Raw genomic sequence first — 7,142 nt, 5'->3', positions numbered from 1 at the left:
TAATCTTAAAAGTAGAGAGGGTGTCTGTCTCCCTGATCTGAATTGGGAGCTGGTTCCACAGGAGAGGAGCCTGAAAGCTGAAGGCTCTGCCTCCCATTCTACTCTTACAAACCCTAGGAACTACAAGTAAGCCTGCAGTCTGAGAGCGAAGCGCTCTATTGCGGTGATATGGTACTACGAGGTCCCTAAGATAAGATGGGACCTGATTATTCAAAACCTTATAAGTAAGAAGAAGAATTTTAAATTCTATTCTAGAATTAACAGGAAGCCAATGAAGAGAGGCCAATATGGGTGAGATATGCTCTCTCCTTCTAGTCCCCGTCAGTACTCTAGCTGCAGCATTTTGAATTAACTGAAGGCTTTTTAGGGAACTTTTAGGACAACCTGATAATAATGAATTACAATAGTCCAGCCTAGAGGAAATAAATGCATGAATTAGTTTTTCAGCATCACTCTGAGACAAGACCTTTCTGATTTTAGAGATATTGCGTAAATGCAAAAAAGCAGTCCTACATATTTGTTTAATATGCGCTTTGAATGACATATCCTGATCAAAAATGACTCCAAGATTTCTCACAGTATTACTAGAGGTCAGGGTAATGCCATCCACAGTAAGGATCTGGTTAGACACCATGTTTCTAAGATTTGTGGGGCCAAGTACAATAATTTCAGTTTTATCTGAGTTTAAAAGCAGGAAATTAGAGGTCATCCATGTCTTTATGTCTGTAAGACAATCCTGCAGTTTAGCTAATTGGTGTGTGTCGTCTGGCTTCATGGATAGATAAAGCTGGGTATCATCTGCGTAACAATGAAAATTTAAGCAATACCGTCTAATAATACTGCCTAAGGGAGGGTGGCTTCGCCTAATATGTAATCCCCCAGCTTTCCCTGTATTCCTATGTTCTTGTAGACTTTTGATTTAATGTATACCAAATTATATGTTTTTCCTGTGTTTAGAATGCCTTGTTTAGCTGCTATTGCGGCCATGGCCACGGCACAGTCCGTTGTATGTTTTGGATGTCTATTTTCTCCCATACTGACCACCAGTAGTATTGTCAATCCCTTGAATAATTCCTTAATCATTGCTCTGATGACTGTTGAGATGTGCTACTAGATGTGCTACTAAGTGAGCCGTCACTAGATGAGCTGTCACTAGGGATGTGTGGTGTATCTGTGCTTTGTCTGGGTTGTACTTCCTGCGGTTCTTCTGTCGGTAAATCTACTGAGTTGCTGTCCGAGTCTGATGTCTCCTGTGGCCTGTCTATCTGTCGGTCTGTATTTCTGTCTGTCTGTTGGCCTGCGTCTCCAGTTGTTTCTGAGTCTGCATCTGAGTCTGTCGCTGCTCTATCTGGCAGGGATCCACTACTCTCTGAAGCTGTGCGTCGTCTTTGTTCAATCAGTCTCTGTGAGCGCCTTGGCCAGTGTTCGCCTGGCTGCAGGGAGGCGTGGCCGTCCCTCGGTGCTGCTGTAGGGTCTCTGGCTTCTCCTGCTTCCCCCCTTGGCCCGGCGGCTCTGCCAAGACGAGCTTGCCGAGGCCGCAGGGGCACTGGGCCACCAACCCTACAGCAGTGGTTTAAATGAAACCAAGTGTCCTTACCGTCTACTTTGACTGCTGTACGTGAGGCAAGAATAACTTTAAAAGGACCTTCTCGGCGGGGCCTGTCCCACTTCTTTTTGAACACTTTGACGTAAACCAGATCACCAGGCTGGATGCTCTGATTTTCGAGTGGAATCTCTGCTTCTCTGTCTTCTGTAGCACCTTTGACCTGCAAAAAGATAGTTTTGTGTATTTGGGTTAACTGTCTCAGATAATTATGCCATTCGTCTTGTAGCTGCTCCAGCGATGGTCCTTCGTAGGGTCCTCTCAGGTATGGAATAGGCATCGGCCGACCTGTAAGAGCTTCAAATGGTGTCAAATGGGTTAGTCGGTTAGTTTGTGAGCGCATTGACAATAAAGCAAGCGGCAACGCATCCAGCCAGGTTAGTTTGCCATTGCTGTCTGCTATGATTTTTGCTAGTTTGTTCTTTAAAATGCCATTAGCCCGTTCCACCGCCCCATTTGATTGGGGGTGATAAACACACCCAAACTTCTGTTTGATACCCAATTGTTTGAATGTTTCTTGTGTAACCTTGGCTACAAAAGCCCTACCGTTGTCAGATGAGATAGTATCTGGAATGCCAAATCTTGGAAAGACGTCTCGGCACAAGAATTTGGCTACCGTTTTATGGTCTTGATTTGCAGAGGCTACTGCCTCAATCCATCGGCTGAATCTGCATATCACTACCAAAACATATCTCATTCGTTTAACTCGATTTTCAGCTCCCATGTCTATGAAATCCATCATAAGATGTCTGAATGGCCCATCAGGGACCGGAATGTGGGCTAAAGGGGCTGTGAATGATTTCCGGACATTGTACTGTGCACATACCTCACACTCATTCAACAAACGGTCCACTGTAGCTGCCATATATGGTGACCACCAGACAGCTTTTAGTTTGTTCATAATTTGGACTCGCGAACAATGATCGGGTCCGTGGGCCCAAATGATTGCATGTCGTAATAAATTGGTGGGTAACACAAAATGTCCATGACTACTGCGCCACAGCTTGTCCGCTGGCCCCTGACTGCGTGTCTCAATAGCGCCTCGTTTAACCCACATTCATTTTTCTTCTCCACTGGCCCTACTTTGAGCCACTATCAGTGCGTCAAGTGAAACCAGTGGGGCACAATCTTGGATGGTTAGCAGGGGAAACATATTTTCTCCTTGTGCTCCTTTGCGCACTGCGTCATCTGCTAGGTTGTTACCTTGAGCTATGATGTTATTATTCTTTTGATGACCTGCACATTTAATGATGGCTACCTCAGACGGTAATTGGAGAGCTTGTAACAGTTGGGAAATCGCTTCTCCATGAGTGACAGGGGTGCCATCTGCTCTCAGGAATCCCCTTTGTTTCCAAATGTTTGCATGTACATGACATACGCCATAAGCGTAGGCTGAGTCTGTGTAGATATTAACACGTTGATCTTTAGCTATCTGGCAAGCCATAGTTAAGGCTTTGATTTCTGCCAGTTGGGCTGAACAAGGCTGATCAATTCCTTGGGACTCCAGTAATTCAAAGGTCTCGCCATCCGTGTTTAGTTTAACAATCCCCATACCCGCATGCAATCCCGCGGCATCCCGAAAGCATGAGCCATCCACGAACAGGGTTAGATCTGCATCTATGGCGTGATTATACAAATGTTCTCTGGCTCTCAAAAATTTCTCTGTCTCTGCCACACAGTTATGTGGAGTACCATCTAACGGTGTGGTCAATTTGGTGGCAGGATTCACCGTGTGACAACGTTGTATTGTTATTTCTGGAGCGGACAACACAACTTCATATCCAGTGCGTCTAGCTTGTGTTAAGACAAAACGTTGACTGGTTAGCAGGGCATGTAACTGATGCGACGTGTACAACGTTACTGCATGTCCCATGATTATGGATGATGCTTTTTGAAATGCAAAAGCAGCTGCTGCTAGACCCTGATAGCATGGTGGCAATCCTGTTTCAATGTTGTCAAGCTTTGTACTATAATAGGCCAATGGTTGTTTTCCTTCATTTGTTTCCTGCATTAGTACAGCACAAGCATATCCAGTTTTTTCAGTAACATACAAATGGAAAGGTTTCCCATAATCTGGGTTACCTAACGCGGGAGCAGATTGCATGTCTGTTTTTAGGGCCTCAAAAGCTCCCGTTGCCTGATCTGTCCAGACGAGGAGAGCTGCATTGCTTGTTTGCCCCACTGCTCTAATCATGGCACGCAAAGGTGCAGTTTTTATAGCATAATCACAAATCCACGGCCGACTGTACCCTGCCATCCCAAGGAATGAAAGCATCTGTCCCACTGTTTGGGGTTTGGGAGCCTTGATTATAGCCTCCACTTGGCTTGGGGCTATACATCGCGTGGTCCCACACAACTGTCTTCCCAAGTATTCTACTTGTTGTTTGCAGAACTGCAATTTGTCCTTACTTACTTTATGACCTCCATCTGCCAATGCATGCAATACAATTAATGAATCTTTTTCACACTGTTCTTGAGTCTCTGATGCAATAAGGAGATCATCCATATATTGCACCAATGTACTGGGTATATCAAGGTGTTGTAAATCTTCAGCCAGGACTTTGTTAAAGATGGCTGGGGACAGGTTCAGTCCCTGAGGTAGCCGTGTATACGTTAGCTGTTGTCCCAGAAATGTGAATGCAAACAAATGTTGTGAGTCTGGGTGCACAGGCACACTGAAATAGGCTGAACACAGATCGATTACTGTGTACCATTTTGCTCCAGCAGGGATGCTTGATAGTATAGTATGCGGATCAGGTACTATAGGTGCATCCATTTCTATTATTGCATTGATAGGACGCAGATCATGTACCAGCCGATACTCTTTGGTATTGTTTTTAGGGATAGGATAGATAGGAGTATTGCATGGGCTTGCAGTTTTTATTAGAACTCCAGCTGCCATTAGTCCCTTAATTACTGGTTTTATGCCTTCAATAGCCTGAGGTTTTAATGGATACTGCCTTTGGTGAGGCAGTTTTGCTCCCGGTTTTACTTTTATTTTTACTGGTAAGGCTGTTTTTACTAGTCCTACATCCGTTTTGCTTTTGGACCACACCACTGGTGGTATTTGCTCTAACAATTTCTCTTGTTGGGCCGATAACACCATCTGTCCCTCTGGTCTAGGATTGAGCTCCACTTTTTGAGCTATAGCCTCATCATTTACTTTTAAGTTAATTCGTACAAACTGCTGGTCTTTTGACAGATGTACTTGTGGACTTTCCATGTTTTGCCATTCTTCAACTTCTGAGGCTGTCTTTACCATTGGACCTAGGTCATGGGATTCGTACTTTTCTGAGACTAAAAGGGTCACATGAGGTGTGGCATTCGGCACTTGATACCATTGTTGTTCAGCTGAAGTTAGCTTGACAGAAGCTGCGGCCCCTTGGGGGCCTAAATAAATTTCTGTGGTGGTTATGTGAAACAGCCGTTGATTCATCAATGCATCCCAGCAGCATGCATAGTCAGTCTGTTCTTGTTTGGCATCGAACATCAGGGTGACATGTAAAGGTAAACTAGGTGTATATACTGCTTCATAGTGTTGTTCTGCCCAGGGCTTCCATTTTTCCCATTCCAGTTGGAGATTTGAATTTTCTGGTTGTAACTTCAGCCAGTATACCATGGGTTGCACAGGTCGGACCTTGTTTTCCATGTCCATAAGCACGATAATGTTGGTGAGTGCTTCGTCAGGAAAGTGTATTTGCAGTCCTTGATGGGTACACACTATCTGGGTTTGTAGCTTACATAAAATGTCTCTTCCCAGCAAATTCACAGGTGTATTTTGTGAGTATAACAGGGGTGCTTCAATTGTTTTTCCTGCAATCGTTACAGGAAGTGGGCGTGTAAAAGGTATTATTTGAGTTTTCCCAGAGAAGCCGATGGTCTTAATTACAGACCCAGAGAGGGGGAGATGAGCACCCATTTTCCCTATGCAAGAGTATGTTGCCCCTGTATCCACCATGAAAGGGAAATCTCTGTTTTGTATATTAACGGTGACGGTTGGCTCTTCCTTAGGTATCATCGAAATAGCCAATGCCACCGTTTCCCCCTCTGTCTTCTCTAGGCCTCCCTATTGCCAATAGGCAGAGGGTCCAACCCAAGGTCGGGCCGGACAATTTCTCATTCGATGTCCAGGTTGTCCACAGCTCCAACACTCATTAGAGGGTTGATCCCCTATTGGGGGTGTTGGTCCCATAGGCGGTCCCGCTTGACTGTTCCTGGGAGCTGAGTTCTGGAATCTGCTTCCAAATGAAGGTTGGCGAGATCCTCTTCGCCACCCTCCTCTTTGACCTTGAAAGTTCCGTGACTCTCCTCTCCACCCATGACTGTAGGTGGGTCCATTTCCGGGTGTGCCAGTGCTATGGTAGTGATAGTGATGCTCCACTGGTGCCGAGACTTCTCCTGCAGCAGTGCTCCCTGCTGCTCCTTGGGGGCTCTGTGTGGCTGTTACCACAGGTGCCTGTATGGTGGCAGCAGTGTTTGTCGTAGGGGCTAGGCTTGCCGACTCAGAAGGAACAGGGGTCATCATTGGTGCCTGGGTCTTTGTTTTTTCTTTCTTGACTTTGGTTAGCTCTCCCAACTGCATCTGCACCAATTTTTTCGTCAGGGATTTTGCTGCATCTTCTTCTTTTTGTTTTTCTTTCTTGTAGATTTCAAGATGGTGACAAATATGCTCAGAGTATAAAGCCCAATTCATTTTTGATAGTCCCACGACTCCATCTAGGGCTTTCTGAACCTCATCTGGTAGAGCCTTTTTTACAGTTATTTTAAACAGGATTTCAGTTGCTGGAGAATGGTTCCATGCATTTCCTGTTTCCTCCGCCCATTTTTTCTGGAATCGGTGCAGGAACTTCTTTGGGCACTCTTCAGGTGTCCACTCCTCATCATCCAATTTAGAGGGATCCAAGACCTCAGGGTACTTTCTTCTCAGTCCTTCCCACATGGAGTTTCTATAGCGATTAAAGGGGACTTCATCATGTTGATTAGTGCCCATCATCTGTGTTAGTCCAACCTTTCCTGCTAATTCTTCAGTGTCATGTTTTCCCATTACATGCATTAGCAAGGCTTTTATGTCACCTAAAGACAAGGTTACCCCTGCAGTGCCTTCTTCTAAGGCAGTTATCCATCTCCCAGCTCCTTGGGTGATGTCTGGCAGCCTGTTGGCCAGCCCCACCATGTCTGTCCAGCTCCATGGGGTATACACATGATGACCATTTCTAACCACCAATGGGCATATGAGGTCTTCGTCCTCCTCTTCTTCTGTGGGGGCTCCATACTGTCTTCCAGATCGAGTGCGACTGACTGGTTCCAGGCAGTCCATCCAGTCGGTTATATTCTGTTCTAAAGCCGCTATGTCTTTGGCTACACATCGTTGTCTTTGCCTGAGTCGGGCCTCTTTTGCACTCTCAATGATGATCTCACCAGAAATTTTTCGGGTGGGTGGCTGTATAATGTGATTCCCTTGATTGGGCGTCGATTGTTGTAATATTCTTCTTTCCTCAGCGTCCCTATGTCTTTGTATTCTTTCCTTCGCTAGCCGAAG

This window comes from Thalassophryne amazonica, chromosome 11 (genome assembly GCF_902500255.1).
Source record: "Thalassophryne amazonica chromosome 11, fThaAma1.1, whole genome shotgun sequence".
NCBI classification, from domain to species: domain Eukaryota; kingdom Metazoa; phylum Chordata; class Actinopteri; order Batrachoidiformes; family Batrachoididae; genus Thalassophryne; species Thalassophryne amazonica.
The sequence above is the reverse complement of the archived record's forward strand: the minus strand, read 5'-3'. Positions refer to the sequence as shown.